Here is a 20,394-nt window from a genome sequence, read left to right as displayed (position 1 = left end):
ACCACCCGAGCATTGAGAATTAAGGGTTTCTGGGACGAACACTGTACTAGGGCTTTCTATAGCTCAGTCGGTAGAGCACCGGTCTAGCAATCCGGAGGTCTCGGGTTCGAATCCCGATGGAATCCCATTTTCTTTGCTCACTTTTCCACTAATAATTTATATTCTTTCTGGTCAGTTTATTCTGTCTTTATTTGTTACAAACTCAAAAAAAGCTGCATCACTTCGGTGATCCCTCGCATTTATCCCCAAGTTGAATTATCCTTCGGGTTTATGCCAGGTTCAAGTGTGTGCGTGTGTGTTACACACAAACACACTGCTATAGCTTCTGACCACCCGAGCATTGAGAATTAAGGGTTTCTGGGACGAACACTGTACTAGGGCTTTCTATAGCTCAGTCGGTAGAGCACCGGTCTAGCAATCCGGAGGTCTCGGGTTCGAATCCCGATGGAATCCCATTTTCTTTGCTCACTTTTCCACTAATAATTTATATTCTTTCTGGTCAGTTTATTCTGTCTTTATTTGTTACAAACTCAAAAAAAGCTGCATCACTTCGGTGATCCCTCGCATTTATCCCCAAGTTGAATTATCCTTCGGGTTTATGCCAGGTTCAAGTGTGTGCGTGTGTGTTACACACAAACACACTGCTATAGCTTCTGACCACCCGAGCATTGAGAATTAAGGGTTTCTGGGACGAACACTGTACTAGGGCTTTCTATAGCTCAGTCGGTAGAGCACCGGTCTAGCAATCCGGAGGTCTCGGGTTCGAATCCCGATGGAATCCCATTTTCTTTGCTCACTTTTCCACTAATAATTTATATTCTTTCTTGTCAGTTTATTCTGTCTTTATTTGTTACAAACTCAAAAAAAGCTGCATCACTTCGGTGATCCCTCGCATTTATCCCCAAGTTGAATTATCCTTCGGGTTTATGCCAGGTTCAAGTGTGTGCGTGTGTGTTACACACAAACACACTGCTATAGCTTCTGACCACCCGAGCATTGAGAATTAAGGGTTTCTGGGACGAACACTGTACTAGGGCTTTCTATAGCTCAGTCGGTAGAGCACCGGTCTAGCAATCCGGAGGTCTCGGGTTCGAATCCCGATGGAATCCCATTTTCTTTGCTCACTTTTCCACTAATAATTTATATTCTTTCTGGTCAGTTTATTCTGTCTTTATTTGTTACAAACTTTAACCTGTAAGTTATCGTATGAGTGAAATCGAGGAATACGAAATACTTCCGTAAATATGAAGTTTTATAACGTGCATGTCATCACCTTCGGAGCAATTCCACATTTGATTAAAGTCTTGGGATCAGAAATATTTGAATCCTGGAAACTTGCAAGCTGTCATCGCACGAGGACCTGTAGTCTCAACGCAAAACCCGGGAATAGCACAGTCACAGAGCAGAAAGTAAAATTGAACGCACAACATCCCATTGATATACCGCAATGAGCTGACGGTGCTCTTAATTCTCCACTGATTTCAATTTTACTAATTACAATGTAATAGCAATTCATCATGAAAAGACATAAATGATAATAACCAACAGATGACGATGAAACTCGAATGTGCAATTCTTCATCACATCATATTCAAACTTAAATATCACTGCAAGATGGAGACGAACTGTGTGATAGAAGTAAAGTGCCAATAGTGAACCCTTTGATACATGCACGATATACACGATAGAGTGGATTGGAAGAATGATTAACGCCTTTAACGGGTAAGTTGAAATGCACTGTGTACGGAGAGACCCATGGTAATTACAGATGGATACAAGCAGTGCTTAATTTTCATGCTATAGATGTTTTTTATAATAATAAAATAATACATAGGACTTATAAGGCGCCAAAGCCATCTAATAATTAAGTGCTCTAAGCGCAACTATGTCCAAGATACGAATTGCATACAGGTATATAAGAGAAAGCAAACGACAAAGTGAAACAGTACAGGACATACATGAAAAAATGATAATCAATTATTATAAGCCAACAAATACTTCTTGAGATCATGATTTTTGTACACGTCACACTGACTGTCGTCTCGTGATGAGGCTAGTATGAATGATGATTTGCCATTATATGAGAAGACATGACATTCGTTCAGTTATTTATATCTTTCTTTCACCTCAAAATACGCGTTATGGGACTTTTGGAAGTATATGGCACAATTCGGGAGACCGAGCTCGGAAACGGCAGTGTAAGATCTGTCAGCGAGGTGCTAGGATATAGGGGTGATGCCAGCCGCCAGTACGGCCATGAACTCTTGCTAGGTCCAGCCACCTATTCCAGCTGGTCATATCCAAGCTATACACGTGCAATGGCAGTTTCACTATTTTCCTCCAGCAAACGATATATTAATCAAAAGAATGAAAAAGAAAAGATCGAGATGAAACACAAAAGTTTTGATGTCATAGGTAAACTGTCCTTGAAGCAAAAGACTTATGTCAACAGAAGAAAAAAAAACAAAACGTTCTCGACTTTTAAAGTAAACAACCATAACGTCGTTGATGGTCTTTGGATTGTATTATATGATAAGGACTGAATCAAATTATTAGATCTATTGTATTTTTTCGCTTTTTCATGTGCTATGTATACATGTAGACTCTAACACAATGTTCGTAATTATTCTATAATAGTATTTTAATTCAACTTTTCTAATCTGTATCAATGTGGTATTAAGCGCTACAGAAATGTTATTATCGTTATTGTCATTATCAATCACTTATATTCCTTTGACCCGTGAAATTTTAGCATCCTTTCGTGAGCTATCATTTGAACATTGTTTATATAGTATGACATATTACTCAGTTATTATATGAATACCGTTGAAAAAACAACCACTTGATAATCCCACACTATTTTTTCTGCAGATGCTACAATTCTTTCGTTGAGTTTCCTTATAGTTTACATCATCACGTAATAATTCTGATTGAGAAAACATCGTAAACTATTTTAAACGGACTGTCTGGCTACCATTAAGCACTGCAGATATTTGATTTGAAACAATCTATTCCTACGTCTATAAAAACCTGACATATCTGTCGAATGCATTAAACTTTGCGACCATTTCTGGTTCACAGTGGCGTCGCTTTGCAATCACTTTGCAGCCTGTAAAAAGGCTACAGACATTTTGGGAATTCGTATTCCTGTCTCCCACCAACTCAGCATTGCCTTCATCCTAAATAAGGCGTCCAGGCCGACCCCGGTCATCAATCAAGCTACAGTCCCACTTGGCCGTAATTTCCGCGCATAAACGTTTCCAACCAAATATACAAAGCCTGAATAAAACGTCATCATGTATCACAAAAATAAACACGAGCAAAGAGAAAATGTTACAGGATCCGCCATTCCTATTGGTAGCGGAAAAAAAGTATAAGGTGTTGTAAAAAAAAGAAAAGAAAAAAAGGAATATTGACTCACTCAGTTAAAATTCGTTATGCATTGTATCATTATAGTCGTATACTACTCTGAACATGAAATAATTACACAATCATGATTGAAAGTATGTAAATGAGGAGCAATCACAAAGACTGACAACTTGCTGTATATCCATTCCATCTATGACATATATTCTAACAATCTGAAGAAGGGGAATCAAACTTCTGTTGATTCTCTATCAGCCCTCTTGAAACGTTGATCTTTTCTTCTAAGGATGTTTGGACAATATGACAATCAAATATCGAATTAGAAAAATAAAGAAAAACAAAAACCTGAAAATAAACAACAAAACAATAACTTTGGAATATCCTACTGTCAAAAGGAGGACGAGGAGGGTGAGTCGATATTTTGTGCGACACCGTGTTCTAACTCGACGACAATCTGGCGGGAGAATGAATGGTTATTATACTCCTTCCATTTCGCGTTATGAATCATGAGCTTAAAAATCACAACCTATATACCCCTTCGCTTTCTTACAATGTGCAGGCCAACCACCTAATCATCTTGCGAACTGAGGTTTGGGGGAGGTGGAGATAGAGAGAGAGAGAGAGACACCGATTGGGGGGGGGGAATCACGGCAAGGAGTAAATATTTAAGACCTGGTGAATGAGGGGAAAAAAAGAAGGCATTATCATTAAAAAAAAGAGTGGAGGAAAATAGAGATGAGGCAGTTGAAGAAAACAAAGAAAAGGATGAACACAAAAATGATACAAAGAAATGAGAAAGAGAAGAAGATATAGGGAAAGAAAGGGGAGAAGAAGATCATGAACAGAAGAGAAGGAGGGAAGAATATACACCACAGATTTATTTCTGGGATGGAAATTGATCTTCATTTGAGATTGAGCACATACGAAAAGAAACATACAGTAATAAGTCAGTAGAAATGAAGGACTCATTAATAATGTAAAGATATGCTTATATGCAATAGTGATTAAGAAAAAGCTTTATCAGCGCTCATCAAAAATAACCAAATGGAGTTTCCTGTCAGAGGACAAAACTTCGATATTGTATCTGATGGAGAAATAGAGCAAAGGAAATGGGTCTATGTCGTATCCTGGAATACCAGTTGATAAAATAGAATGAATATGTGCGCATATTTGAAGATGGGGAAGGGAGAGGGGGTCTCTTTAACATGTGGTCACCAAGGTTTCCGGTGTGGTGGACTTATCAGATGTGGTGCGAAGCTTCGTATATTTACTCAAGATTGAGACCAGTTCCTGTCTACAGAATAATAAATTTGAGACTCTGACTGCAAACTCCATCCACTCAGTGATTTTATTTCTGTCCAATTCATACACACGAATGATCGCGTCATCACCTGCACTACTACCGGTAGAATATCAGGGCCTTGGAACGAGTATACACTTCGTTTGAAAATTTTGTCCGCCTGGGTTTGGGAATTTAGTTAATTTTATCCAAAGGAAAAAATGGGGGTATGGATTGCGTAATGTTTCTGTATATTATGTAATCTTTCGAAAGCGGCAAAAACAAACAAAAAGCAAACAAACACAAAATAAATGAAAAACAGAAACCAATAAACAAAAACAACAACATGTAGAAAGCCGAAGTGATGTAAAAGCATCGATGTAACTTATCGCTGTTGTGGCGACAAAACCTTGTATCTCAAAAATGCCAAATGTTCAGGAGAAAAAAAAAAAGAAACATAGCAGCCAAAGCACTACATTGTATAACACGTGGGATCGCCTTTCCATTCACATGCTTGACATTTTTGGAGGTAAGACCCCCATTCCCCATTCTCATCGGTCACTCAACGGAAGCAAAGTTTATCGCTTCCGGCCACCAACCGAAGTGTATCGGATCGCAGTCCGATGAATCCGACTTGTGTTCGTCGACTATCAGGTCAGTGTCAGACATGTCCTGCAGTGATCTGATGAGGCAAGATTGTCCTATGATGATTACGCGAGACATGTTTGACACTCACTTGATACTAGTAGGCGACCAACCAAGTCGGATTCTTCAGACTGCGATCCCATACACTTCGCCGGAAGCAACAAACTTTGCTTCCGATGAGTGACCGATGAGAAAAAAAAATCTCTGTGGAATGGGGGTTTTAGACAGCTTTGGACAGGACGACGCTTAACCGATCATCTGACAATGTTCTTGATAAAAAAAGTTTTCATCAAATATTGAGATACAAGGTCTTGTCACACAGCGACGTTATGAATGTGTCCAGATTCAAAAACTTACATTTTTTTAATGTTAGTATTGTCGTCATGAGTTTTAATTGCTTTTTATCATTTTGTAACATTTTCCACGCCTTTTTTCTAGAAACTGCGGGCTCTTTGTAAGGGAAGAGCGGGGGTTAGCATGACATGTCTGATCATCCTCCTCCCCATCTTCATTACTCCTGTAGGATGTACCATTATTTCCGTCTTCCATGGCTACAGAAAGCTCCCGTACTTTAGAGTCCAAAAACAAAACGTAAGAGAAACTTCACAAGAAAACACCATTTTCCAGAATATCTGCCCAATGGTGCCGTGTTTTGTCGCCTGCACGAAGTGAATAAATCTCATGAAAAGATATGCAATATTCGCATCACAGAATGACTTTGCTTGGTCTTGTTTTGAACAATTTTCAAGCGCTTTTTGGTAAGAGGTTAGAACGCAAACAAGTGTAAACGGTGAAGGTATAGAGGGTGAATGTGCAAGTAGTGGCTAGTATAATTCCAGGTTGTCTGTGACTTATTATCTCATAAAACTCTCGTAAACGTGCAACATTGCTTACAATATCCTCACGTTGTGGTAAACGACAAGGGTCATTCTGTGCCGTAGCTTGTTACGGAGACCAGAGGAAACGTTGGCCAGATGGCAAGTAAGAAACATGACAGATGCTAAAGACAACACGTAGACAGACACGAATTTTTCGGGCAAACGTGACCCAATGTTCAAAGGTTGCTCTAAAGGGGCCTCGTCAAGTTCAAAGCTAAATATACATTCGGAAGACGTTAAAGAGGAAGAATCTCTACAAATGGGGGCCACCCTTACGGTGTAAATATATAAACACGCTGGCGCTTTGTCATTTTTACAGCAACCTCCCAATATCTGTATCGCCTATATTACCTATGATTTTCGGTTCGTACGCTCGCTGGAAGAGAGGTATAGACTAAAGGAAGTTGCTCACTTGGAGAAGAAGATATAGCCGCAGCGTTTAATTAAACAAACAAAAAGTGACGTTTAGAGCCCAGATTGGGCTCTCGTTTTCTTGAGAAACTGATTGATGTCTGAGATGACAAGGGAATGTCAATGGTCTAAACTTTGGATACTTGAAGACATCCAGGCGGCATCTCTTTCTTCCTGAGCAGAGAAAAATATTTGAGGTTGTGGCGTATTCCATGTACAGCCATTCGTCAAAGCACTCCCCACTCGGAGCTGGTCTTTCACACTCACTACTTGATGGTAATCATAGTACTCTGGGAGACAATACGTGACTAGTTCATACCTTAAAATGGCGACGGGTTAAAGGTAATGAATCTATTTGGCCAGTCATGGCGGAAAATGGGTTGGAAAAGAGGAATACGATCGGCTTTGCTTCGCGGCAGGAGACTTGTAACTCTGTGTCTGCTGAGCTAAAAGATTTCGATTCAAATGTCTAATTTGTTTTGATTTTGAAATATTCATATTTTTTCGTCTTTGTAAGCAGCGCGCTTCATTTTATTTTCTTTTGTACTCTCACATTTCTCATTTTCTTTGAGCATAATATGTTCAAGTAGAACAGGGCAGCAACTTCACGCAACAAGAATTGAAGTATAACACAAAATTACTATTTTACGACTACTGTATCAGTTGATATCTACACAATGATGGAAAAAGAGAAACATGCACAATATATGTACCGCACAATATATTGAAGGAGGTGTATGTTCTTCGCGTTGAGAGAATACTACTATGACCTGTCAGCCGTTCAACATTCATTGTCCTAAGTTGTTATCGAACTACTTCTTTAAATGTATTAGGCTTTAAAGAAGGCGACCCACAGTTTTCAGCTCCACGGTCTGCATAAGCAACTCTCGATCTGTCCGTCAGAGAGGTAGAAGCCCAGGGGCGCCACGAAGAGGAGAATGAGACGACGATAATAGTCTTCCGTATGACACCTGTATTTTCGGCCTGCTTCAAACAGCCCCGATTCGGGAACATTAATCTGACGTTGTGGACAACCCGTCGAGACAATTTACCTGGAGTAATTGCAGCCAAGAGAGGCCCGCTGCGCAGCGAAGTCCGCGGCACGGTGTATTCAGCCACAACAAAGAAGCCAACCAGGATAGCGGTACTTTGGCTGAGAATAATCATCTTCTCATCGTGTCGCATGTGTTCAGAGTTAATTTCTTCTAAATGCACATACTTATAGGCTAACCCGTTTCCTATGGGGTTCTACAATCTCCATCGACTGCGCACAGGAGTCATTAGCAGCGAACTACATAGGTTCCCATGGACAATAGATTGATTAAAGTGTAGGCACGTATTGTGTCCGCGTGCGTGTATGCATGTGTTTGAATGTTGACATGGAATATCTTAATAATTTTAGATACATTTTTTAGTTCAACACAAAAAGATAGGCCCCTATTTCCAAATATAATGTGACAGTTTACATGAGGACATTCACGTGCATATTTGTTACACACGCTTTAGTAATTTTCACTGAACAGTAAATCGAATATGGCATTTACTTTTGTCAACATGTACGCAAGAGATTTAGAAGAAAATCTAGGAAAGACGTAAAGAATAAATGAATAAACAATCTGGGAAAAGATATAATCAAAACATATAAATGAAGTGATGTCGGAAATAATGTACTGCATGTTGTATAGAACGTGATGCAAGAAGCACGTTGTATAGCATTATATCCCATTTCTGTGAGTCATTCCGTGTCTTCAGACTACTCCTTGTCTCACCTGTTTCACTCGTCAGGTATCACGGCGAGTATGTGGACTACCTGCTGAATGGTGAATCGACTTATGCAAGCAACTAATATCTGTTAATACCATTCCTTGGAATACTCCTGGATCCGACGATCGAACCCAAGACTGAGGGGGTATAGATCACCATTAAAAACGTTTTCATGTTGATGTTGTTGTTGTTGTTGTTGTTGTTGTTTTGGTTTTTTTTTTGCAACACGAGCTAACATGGGGGATCAATTAGTTAATTTCGTAACATCTAAAACGTAACAAATTCGGTTCGTTTTTAAGCTTGTCGGTAAGTGTACTTTCTTCTTCTGTCAAGTCTGTGGTGCAAATTTATCTTATTCAAATTAAGTACTGACGTTATCGTTTTTGACATAATAAAGGGTAGAAATACATTAACTTGGTTTGATTCCTCGGGCGTGATTTGATAGTTTGACATCTATGAGTTGATTATTTATTATGCATCATGATGGTTTTTTTTTTTCAATTGTCCACTTTTTGTGCTTCTGAAGTTTTCCGTGATTAAGGTTTGTCACTGGTGTCAGAGGTTTTAACTGAAGCCCTCTGTCCAGGCACACTGAAACGTGACTAACGTATTCACGCTCCTACTTATGCTCTGCGTCCAAACTTTGAAAACAACCAGTTTCAAGGGCGCCTGCTCTTCATGATAATTGCGAAGCAACTTTTCATTTTTCCTCCACGGGAAGCCCCTCGTTAAACCTTTGAAAGAGATCTCATTATAGCAACAATCATAATCATATATAATCTATGATTAGGCGTCAAAACAAGTTGTTAACGGGTGATCGGATTTTAAACACATACGACGTGGGTCTCAAAATTCGAATCAGACAATTTACAAGGGATCACTATTGCTTCACTGACATCTGTGGTGATTAAAATGATGGATGAGAGGGTAAAAAGACTGCAAAATATCGTTGAATCAAAATGACGTTCACGTCTTCTATTCAAATGTGTGCCAGGGGTCTACGGAAGGGATTCCTGTCCCTTGGCAGCGCAGCGATGGGTGACGGGGCGGAACGAAACGGGCACCCCCGACCCTCGACTTTTCGAAGAACACCTACAATCACCGGACCCAGATAGACAGGTGGAAGAATGTATAAAACATTTCTTTTCAAAAGGGAAACAAGCAAATAGCAGAGAAAATGGAAGGAAATGAGATTTTTCCCTCCCTTTCTTTACAATGAGTAGATATGAATCACTGGAAGAATTGGAAGATCAATCAAAAGTTAGCAAAAAGAGACTTTGTTTGACGACTAAACCGCATTTCCGTGGTTTCATGACACTGTCATTTGCTTCCAAAAACGCCTGTCCATACCTCGATATGGCTACTTCATGGCTTTCAAATTCTATTTCCTATACTTCTAATTTCTACTTGTAAAAAAAAGGGCAACAAAGCTTTGGGTTAACTTAAAGAAATCTAAGTGGTCCTGAGTTCCCATTTAGGAGACCGTGGAGAGCAACGTAAAAGCTGTTCATTCAAAGCGACATAATGCATAAGACTCACATTGATACATTTCTCAGGGGGCACCATACTGCTGGAATTACGAAATGCAATGAGTGCCAAAAACTGTTAAAAATTATGACTGTAACTGTCAACATGCAATGAGAAGACCCTGAAATATTTCGATGAGACAGCAAAGAGATCTATTTTCGACTAATCATCTGCAAGCCTGTAACCATTAAGCTTTGTTCGAATGAATGCGCAACAGCTCTTGTTTGTAGCACCAAGGCATTATACAATTCCAACGGATACAAATGGAGAACTGACAGGAATAGCCTAAGGGAGACCCGAGGCTAACATTAGCTGATTTCTCTGTTTGTCAGAGAGCATGATCATCAAGTTCAGGGAAACCGCAACACTGCGCAGAGGAAGAACAGATCTCAGCAACAATGCCCGATTGTAGCCTTTTTTGTTCTTTATAATACTTGTCGATATTAATGACAACACACACGTTACAGCAAAAAATATCACCTTCGTAAGCAGATAAGGGAAGATTTGTGAGAAATCGAATTGCTGTTTCCGATTGGTGATTAGCGAAAACCTCACCAACTACAAAAATTAAGTCGCTTTCGACATTCGCGCGGAAGTAAGCCAATTTTAGCGCACACAACATTTCACTTTTGACCAATCAGAAGTCGCTTTTCCCTCAGTCGCTCCATGGAGGTCAGTGATTTGGGTTCAAGTCGGATGCTACTTTTCACACAGATGCGATTTCAGCTACTGGAAAATCCATGCCATCTGCCTCATTCTCATTAGCTGTTTCATTGTTCCTAAGGGGGAAAGCATCCCATGCGCCTTTGTTACATATCTCCTAGCAGTATAAGATTATAGCCTCTCCTCTGAAAATGTGCAAGACCATAGTCCATGAACTATAATCATTGAAAATTTCAAACATCTGTGATCTTAATTTCAATATACAAGAGTTCATGGACATGTCGGGCTGATAATATCCATTTTTATTACATATTCCCCATATACTACTTTGAAATTTTCAACCTTTTCCCCTCTTGGCAGGTTCAGTGTCATCATTTTCTACTACCGCTTTAAGTTTTCAAGTGGTCGCCCGAGACGCGCTATTTCCGCCTGGATTGATAAAAAGTGTCAGGACGCCGTAAGTTATGGAGCATGAAAAATGAACGACATTTATTTTACTGCTGTCCAGAGGACCCTATACGTTCAGTTGCTTGAGATTAATTTAGAGGTTCCATTAGTGTCCTGGTATGATCGTGCTCTTTTTTAGTCTCGTTCACCAACCAGAGTCTGTAAATTCTCTCTCTCTCTTCGATTCTAAGAGCTCGGGACATCACAAATCATTTTGAACAACGATGAAGAAGTTAAGTAAAGTTTCATCGAAGCTTCATGTTAAAAACAAAACAAAACAATGAATGTATGTGCCTCCACAATTTAGGTGAGGAAAGTTGATACATGGACAGGTAAGTGGTCGCTGTGTTATCAATCCTCATGATTTCTGTATAAAATCGAATCATTTTTGCACTTGATTACTATAGACACCGTTATTACCGCCGTGGAAACACTGTCTGACTTCACAATTGCCACGATATCTATATACGGTGACGTCAGTTTGGCATGCAGTATTAAAATGTGCTTTCTTCTTCATCTTTTCATGACAATAGCTTTGAAATTAAAACATGTATGGAAAGTCAAGGAATTCCCTGTCGATGGTACGGTTAAGTCAAGGTTACACATCGATATTTACCTGTCAGAGATGGGTAGCTAGGATATGAATAATACTGCTTTGATCTAACTGGAACCGATCAGCACTGAGCGATTCCATGCAACGTTGGACCAATATGGTCCATGGGAAAATATATGTACACGATGGCTAATCAATCGTACGTGAAATCGTGATTTAGGACTTGTCAACGTTAAACATGCGGTAGTGCTATTAAAATCATTTTGAAATGTACGAAAGTATACACGTACGGGTGATACATGTCGACCGTGATGCGAATAGTGCATTCATGCTTGTGAGATCGTGTTCACCGGCGCACTTGGCTCTGCTTCTCGTCTACTGTCGCCTAATTCTGGCGGGAAAACATCGGGCAAGATGTATTTTTGGCCAGCGCATCTGGCTATCATTGCGATCTGGCCTTATGTAAACCAACCATCCATTTAGGAGCCTACTTAAGTCTCTCCACTCTCCACCAAAGCCGTCTCCAGGGACAGCAGGAGAAATCTGAGGTCTCTTTTTTGCCGAAATCTGAAGAAGAATTTATTTGGTACATGGCTCTGCCAGAGGTATATTTTGAGTCTTTCAATGCTGACTGACTCTGAACGTGATCTGATTAAGCGGTGATTTACACGTTTGCGTAATGCGTCCAATATTCAAAGGGCACAATTCAATTGTGCTTTATTTCCATCCAACAGAAGGTACATGTAATACAAATATAAAGTATATATCTAATAAATCACAAGACAAAACAGCAGATTTTTCTGTCATTTTTCCTCTTTGCGTCCGATCCCCGAATCGGAAGTCATGACTTTGAAGTCAAATGAAATTTGAACCTTGTTTGATGATCACAGAATATCCAAAGTACCTTTACATTCTGTTGTAAGTTCGATGTATTGAGTAGCCCACATTTCTGCAAGCTTGTCTTTTATACGTGGGTCTCTCTTTTCAAATCACGCAATTATTTTGAACAATTAGTTCCATAAGTATATGCACATGATTATATTGTTGTAATACATTACGTTCTGTTTTCTTTGAATTTGTATGGGTAACAAAAATGTGTTATTGGAAATAAATTTTAATTTGAGTTAAATTGAATTGAAAAAAAAGTATTGCAATAGTAAAGATGAGAGAGTTCCCTATCGTCTGCACACTCGTATAAAAAAAGACTAAAAAATTCATTTTATAAATTTGCCATATTAGGCGTATAATTTTATCGTCTAATTTTATCGTCCTATCGTCTGCACACTCGTATAAACAAAGACTCAAAAATTAATTTCATAAATTTGCCGCAGGAGTATAATTCTATCTCAGCATCAATCCTTTTGTCTTTTTAAAGTACTTACAAGTGATATTTATCGAGGACCGACCGATCGTCATTAATATTAAGAAAAGGTTATTTAAAAAAATCCCAACCGTCTTATATAGGCGCTGATTCGAGCGTAATCACAGTCTTTGAATGATCCACAGTGTATAGGCATCCAATACATTTACGACGTTCTCAAAAAGGCTATTTATGGAAGCCCATTGAAAAAGAACACCTATCGATGTACTGGAGCAGGTATGTATCGCCATGGTAACTTATCGAAACACAGGTCCTATTCAGAAAAAATTACCCGTACTTCAAAAATATGAATTCGAGAATTAGACCAAAGAAGTCTAAAATAGAACCATCATACTAGATATGTGGGGGGGGGGGGGGTGAACTGTAAGATTAAAGGAAAAATATTACTACTTTAATGGATATAATTTGTTATGGCTAGAGGACAACGATTTTGATTTTGCCGTTGACCCCATGAAACTATACCTCACATATTTGCCTATTCGTTTATTTGCTTGTTCACCTATATCTATTGATCAATTTTCAATTGGTTACCAATAGTGAAAACCAATATCTGCAGAACTATACAAACAAGGGGAAATGTGGTTTGTTGCGATCAAAGTTCAAAAGACTAAGCTGTATGTATATAGTCATGCAGACTATAGTCACTATAAATAGGAGAAAGTCGGGCAAAATGATAAGGCCGTGAAGGCGACTGTCTGACGAGAGAAAAAAACACATTGATTAGCATTAATCATAACATTTTCAAGTACAGTGTATATAAGAATGTCACTTGCTGCTCTATATTGCTCACTCTTCTTTTAAACTCTACTCTACATTCTGAATAATGGAAATCATGCCGTCTTTGTGCACTCTCCTAGTGATACTGCACAGCCTGAGAGAAAGGCCACGGTTTTTATGTTTGTAATTATTTCATTACATGAGTGCTAGTATCATGCTCAATCTATAATCATCATTATCAGCGCTATGTTTTGATGATCATCATCGTTATCTATGATTACGTTCATATTCAATCAATCCATCGCATTATGAGGGCACTTGAAAGCGATGGTTCAAGAAGCCAATAAGGAACAATTCTAGTTCGGTAAGCTAAGAGGAATGCGAGACATGAGAGGTGGTGAGATAAACCCTTTAATTGTTACGAGATCTATAAAATATTACTGGTCGGATGAGATGAATCATAAACTATGCAATTTTCATATTTGCTCGTTTGGCTCGTATGTGTTTATCCTCGTTCGGCTATTGTTTGATGTTAAACGATTCTCCGGTTTCATTTGACCCTGCTGTGCACCCAACTCTAAATCATATCTCTTTTCACAGCCATTTGAGAATCGCCATCTGAAATTGCTCCAATTTAGTTTCCTCCTTCCGTTACAGTGATGTGAGAAGAAACAAGAGATGGAGAGAATTACGTAGGAGTGAGGATGCTTTACACTAGAGCTCGAGCAGGGATACAGCATTCAAGGGTAACCACTTTATACCGTCATTTTGTGGATTCGGGGATTGAGAGGAAAAATTTCGTATGACGACTCATGAAGAACATCAGTTCGTTGTTGCGCACAACTCACGACGCTGCAGTAAAACAACAAAACAGGTCTGAAGGACTAACAGATGAGATGAAATTAATGATTTTATGGAGACTTACCACTATGAGATGAAGATATGGTGGCGATGATGTCTTTGGCATTGCGTTTAATGACTGTAAGAGGATGAAAAATAGACACAGTATATAAATAAGGAATGGCATGATGAAATGATAGCCCAGCAAATAAAAGACGTTAGTAATTGAAAAACTATTTGATATTACATCACCATGACACCATCAGTGGCGCACGATGTTGAGAAAATTGTCTGTGCACTTGGTAAGTTTTCCCTCAAGGAAAGAAAAACGCGGTAGTATTTCTGCCACGATTACCGTAAGTCAGTGAAAGTTACCCTTCAAACACATGTGTTTGAAAGGTAACTTTCATCGCTCCAGGAGCTATTTTGAATGATCGCGGAGAAACAATAGAGACGCCGTGGCACTAGATATATGTGACCGACCTCAATCATACAAGTAAATGGGGTTCTACGGACTGATTGAATGCAAGCACAACATCTGTATGCAATGCGACATCCCGCTGTGATATATTGCACAAAATGTTGTAATTACAGACATTTAACAGAATGCTCTCAAAAGTAACTGATACATAAATATGCATTAACAGCTACCATAAAAAAATGAGGTGGAAAGAAATGTATAGAACAAGAATGGCAGAGAGAAAACATGCTGAAAGAGATAACTGCATAGATATCAATGTCACTCATGTCTTATAATGGCAGAAATAACGGCTATAGAAAAACATTAAAAAATTACACCAGTAAAAGAAGAAACTGCATACAAGTAGTTCGGCTGGATAATAATAATAATAATAATAATAATGATAATGATAATAATAATAATAATAACAATAATAATAACGATAATAATAATGATTATAATGATAATAATGACAATAATAATAATAATGATAAAAAAAAATAATAATAATAATGATAATAATAATAATAATAATCATGTCACATTTAGTGAGAGAGGCGTTCATTATGCGCAAAATTAATGCGTGGTGTGTTTTCATTTTCCTTCCTTCCAGTGGACATAATGGCTGGATAGCCCATATTCAGCTAGCTAGCTGGCCTTCCCAAGGAGGTACTAGGCTTGCCTAGTACCTCCTTGGTCTTCCATGGGGTCCAGTTGTGAGTAGGCCTACTTGGGGAGGATCACTTCACCGGGTTCTCTTTGCGATGAATGAATGAAATGGGATCTTTTACATGCGTGGGTTGTGACTCTCTCACACATGGGACCTCCGTTTTATGTCCCCTCCGATCCGATCAAATCGAGGGACAGTGTTCTATCCCTATACTAGAGAGAACGGCATGATATTTGTGGAGCTTCATGATAACATATACAACATATTCGTTGATTATCTGTTGAGTTTCACACAATAAACAATCAAAATAGCAATACAGTAGTTCAGTCGATATGAGATAAAGAGTCCAGATCATTCAGTGCATCTGTACACTGAGGGATACGGACATCTATGACTATAGAGTAATATCTTTTCACTATTACACAAAACGGTACATTCTGAATGGTCCGGACCACAAATCTGCAATGGCTTTGTTTTGGATTGTTGTTGTAGTTGTGTTTTTTAATGTTTTATATCTCAACACAAATAACATGAGACCACTGTTGAAAACATGCTCTCAAAAAATGCCTTTAATCACTCCATTAGAAAGAGTAGAAGATGAGCCAGTGCATCTCAGATCATTTTTCTCTGTGAAGCCAAAATATCCGAAACATCTGAAAGTAACCTCAATTCTTCTCGCACAGAATTTCAATTCGCCAGAGACATTACACCACTTGCAATTCTATAAGTGAAATTGACCCTCGTTAGAAGATGACGGTGCATTACGAATTTCGCCTGACCTCATGGAAACGTCAGGCTATATTAAATTCAACCATCAAAGATAGAAAGTAATAGTATACCCTAAGCATGTCTTTGTCGTTGGTAGAATGTTTTTGTCAGAGTCGCTTGATATAAAGTGAAAAAATTCAAGTTTATTCCTCAAATTTTTTTTCCGAAATGACAGCAGTATCTCCTGTCTAAAACATTGAAAATTATTGAACTGTTAGCTTTGATATATCATTCGTCACTGGCAGTAACGTTGTCATCACTTCTGCCGTCACTTGACATTATTAAGCTTCATTGCCATGATTGTCGCGACTAGGCGCACCCATGCAGATTACCAACCCGCAACACTTAATATCTCGTTATGTTGACTGTCCTCATCCAAATTCAACTCATCAGCTCCTCTACATGTAAACCACACTAACCATTTAATTTCGATATAGATATCCGACTTTCGTTTCCAATCATTCATTCTCATAGCTCTTGAACTTTATAACCAATGATTTCACGCATCAGTTGTTCGCCTGCAATCGTTAGTTTATCTAGCTGTTGAGAATATCATCGACCATCCGCGTTTCCCTCTCTGACAAGAATCTCCAGCAGCCGTATCATTGATATGATATGATATCAAACAAGAACGTCTCATACACGTTTCCCATTGCGGGAATCAGTGACCTACTTTCGGCTCATCATCCGTCACACTTTGGCAGCGGCAAACCGCTTCTGACAGTTCAGGAAGGTAACTTTCAAGGGGAGTCTTCCATTACTCGGTAGTAATCCTTTGATTCCTGCGAATCAATCTTACTCGCCCCACCCACCCTAGAGGATGCCTGGAGTAGAACTGCACTTGCACTTCCATCGGAAATATGAGGTCCACTTTCAGAATAAATGAGCGGATGTTAAGATCATAAAGATTGCAATAACGGAGAGTCACAGCATAACCAAGGCGTTTCCAATACACATTACGCCAAGACACCTCATGAGAATAATCATATTCCTAGAAGGGTTGCTAATGAAAGCAATTGACCGGTCCTTGCTACAACCTGTGGTGACGCTTCCATTTGGGGAATGTAATCTTTGCTGGCATAGAACTTTGTGACAACACGATCTAACATTGTGTTTTTAATCATGATGCGCAAAATAAATGTCCTTTATTATCATCATCATCATTTCTGACAATGTGCAGGTTTGTAATACAATTCATATTGATAAAATACACTCTTCTGCATTAATGATAGGGATAAGAATAACATCAAATGTAGACAAGAATAACATCAAATGTAGACAAGAATTACGCATGTCTGGCAGGCATTAAAGCGAGAATCACTGCTATGTTTAAACATCACGCACACACATTCATGACTGACAAATCTACACATCATGTTATAATTACGTCACGAGGTATGTGAATGTTCTCTTCCTATTATCTGACATTACAATTGGAGTTGCGCGAGAAACAGAAACATAATGTGTTTTTCCAAGCAGTGAATCTTTGTGCAACGTAAAAAATGTAAAGCAAATCAGTGTAAAATGCATGAAGAACAAGGCAGTTGAAAACCCACTCGGGCAGTTCTGAGCGCCCTTGCAAACACAACTCAATAAGCTAACGGAAACTTCTCCTTTCGTTCCTTCATATACTTGTCTTCAAATCAGAAGGAGTAGACGAATAAGAGAGAGAGAGAGAGAGAGAGAGAGAGAGAGAGAGAGAGAGAGAGAGAGAGAGAGAGGGGGGGGGGGGGCGGCGGGGGGGGGGGGGGGGGAGCAAGAGGACAATATCCCGTAAAAGATGAATAGGAAAGGAAAGGCTTGTGAACCCATCCCACATACAGTAGACTAGTTTCTCTGCGATCACTGCTTTTTTTTTTTTTCAAGCTCCTCGTCCCAGGAACAAGAGGACGCCACCCCAAGCACCCCTCATCATTCAGGGACCTGGAGAACCGAGAATTTGATCGCGGTTTGTAAATGTTGAAGGTCAAAGGTGACAGACATTATGCTATCTTGTTTCAGCAGGATGTCGTCACAGGATTGATCTGTTCATCATTTGAGATAAAGCCCTCCCCTGGCCCTCTACGTGATGAAATGGACGAGATTTTTGTGCCATTCCTATATATAATTATAATATTGCTATGAAACTTGCCACGACATGACGCACTAAACGTAACAACCAACTCGAGAACGGACGTACCGCCACAGTGATAACACAGGTAGTTTCTTCACATGAGTTCGGCCGTGAACATGAAATAGGTTTAGACGTCTTGCTTATCTTCGTCAGTCGCTGTGATTCGTCATCAATGTAAGACAAAACACGCAGCTGACATTGACCACAATAATCTCCGTTGACATTCTAACGTCGTATTTTTTTTTCATTATTCATTGCTTTAATTTCTTATCATAAGGAAATCATACAGACGACGTAACAACTGAAATACGCATACACACATAAAATAATGTGGGTGATATTTTGTGAAACGTGTACATGTAGTATATTACACTAACGCTAGCGTTTTTTGTCCACCCACCCCCATTCTGATATACAATTCTTGAATCCACACGTCATCCCTTCTTTCACCTTCTCTGCACTTACGTCTTCGTAATCATCTCATGTCCAATAACTAAAAAAACCCATTTTTTTCGTCTTCACTGATTCTGCAACCAAGGTAACGACAAAACGAGTTTCAACTTCACCACCGCACTCACTTCTTCGTCACACCATTATATTTCTCAAAGAACATTTTTGTTATCATTTTCATAACTACCACAACGAAATACTTTTTCCTGCACCATAACAGAACACCGTAAATCTAATGGAAGTTGTTTCCCATTGAATTGTAATGGACACGTTATCGTGGAAGGTGAGGTAAATCCAAGCAAGCGTCAACTTACCATGTCACTGATGCAAACAGTGTCAAAGGCGAGATGACGTCAAATACAAGAAACAGCAGCCAATAACTGACTTATTTTTTGACAAATAACACCACCCTTGATGGGATACGTAATAAAATGTCATAAATAATTGAAATAAGAATGACAAAAACATGGGGTTCTTGTCACCTCTTGATAAAAACATGCGAAGTTGCTTGCATTAGTTTCTGAAACAACGCTGACCACTTGATAGCGATGGACGGAGCATGCAAATTTGAACGCATAGCCCTAGAAATATGATGTGGACAACTGGGGTTTGTTCACAAAGAATATCACGGAAAATAGTATACTGCACCGGATTCCTTAGGATGACCCCATATTACTTTTGCATGTATGTAGTCTTCACGTTGGACTGACGTCACATACACTCCGACCAGGGAGGTAGTCTCAACTCCCTGCTCCAACCCTTTTTGTCTAAATTCATGGTGAAAGTATCGACACAATCTTCATGAATCATTTTTAAAGGATATTACCATTCAATGTTGCTCAACACATGATCTGTTTTTATCGTAGGAATTGTTCGTCTATGTTATAACATTACACTCGATTATCATAATATCAGATTCTTCTATAGGGGGGGGGGGATTTCAAAATTTGATGATATGGGGGAGAAGGAAAATAAAACTCGTTGATTTTATTCGAATGGAATTACACCCTGCCTATTGAATCGACCTGCCGTTTTTCTCCCACAATATATATAGAGGACTAAAACCTCAACACCATCCCACATGGTATTTCTAAATAGCTTTTAAGTGAAATACCTCCCTGATCCTCCCAATGTCAACATCTAAACTTCAACGAGAAGAAAAAAATCCATTGCGAACTTCCCAAAGGCCCCACCCAGAGAGTCAAAATACGACTATTGCTTCACACCCAGTGCGATCTGCATGGATAACTCTCAGAAGCTTTTGTTTCGAGTTCTTGTAAACAGTGGAGCAGCCAGGCTGGACAACGGTGTTGAAAAACGGCACGAAAACTTGGTGAAGTCTGAGATGGCGTTTGATCATGACAAAACGATTGTATTACTGTTACCGGAGTTATGAAGACGAAGTGGAAATCTGTTTTTTTTTTTTAATTCAACAAGAGGCTATAAATGTGAAATGGCACAA

General features: G+C 39.1%; 1 long non-coding RNA gene across 1 annotated transcript in view; it reads right to left on the bottom strand.

Annotated features, from left to right (window-relative positions):
* Nucleotides 1–20,394, bottom strand: part of LOC139709981 (uncharacterized) — a 171,226-nt gene that overhangs the window by 25,593 nt on the left and 125,239 nt on the right. The window contains exon 2 of the long non-coding RNA XR_011709421.1: nt 14,557–14,610. This is a non-coding gene — a long non-coding RNA (uncharacterized lncRNA). The remainder of the gene's footprint in view (nt 1–14,556; nt 14,611–20,394) is intronic.

This window comes from Diadema antillarum, unplaced genomic scaffold (assembly GCF_040938485.1).
Source record: "Diadema antillarum isolate AM-2024a unplaced genomic scaffold, OU_Dant_1.0 seq00001485_RagTag, whole genome shotgun sequence".
Taxonomy (NCBI): Eukaryota; Metazoa; Echinodermata; class Echinoidea; order Diadematoida; family Diadematidae; genus Diadema; species Diadema antillarum.
The sequence above is the reverse complement of the archived record's forward strand: the minus strand, read 5'-3'. Positions and strand labels throughout refer to the sequence as shown.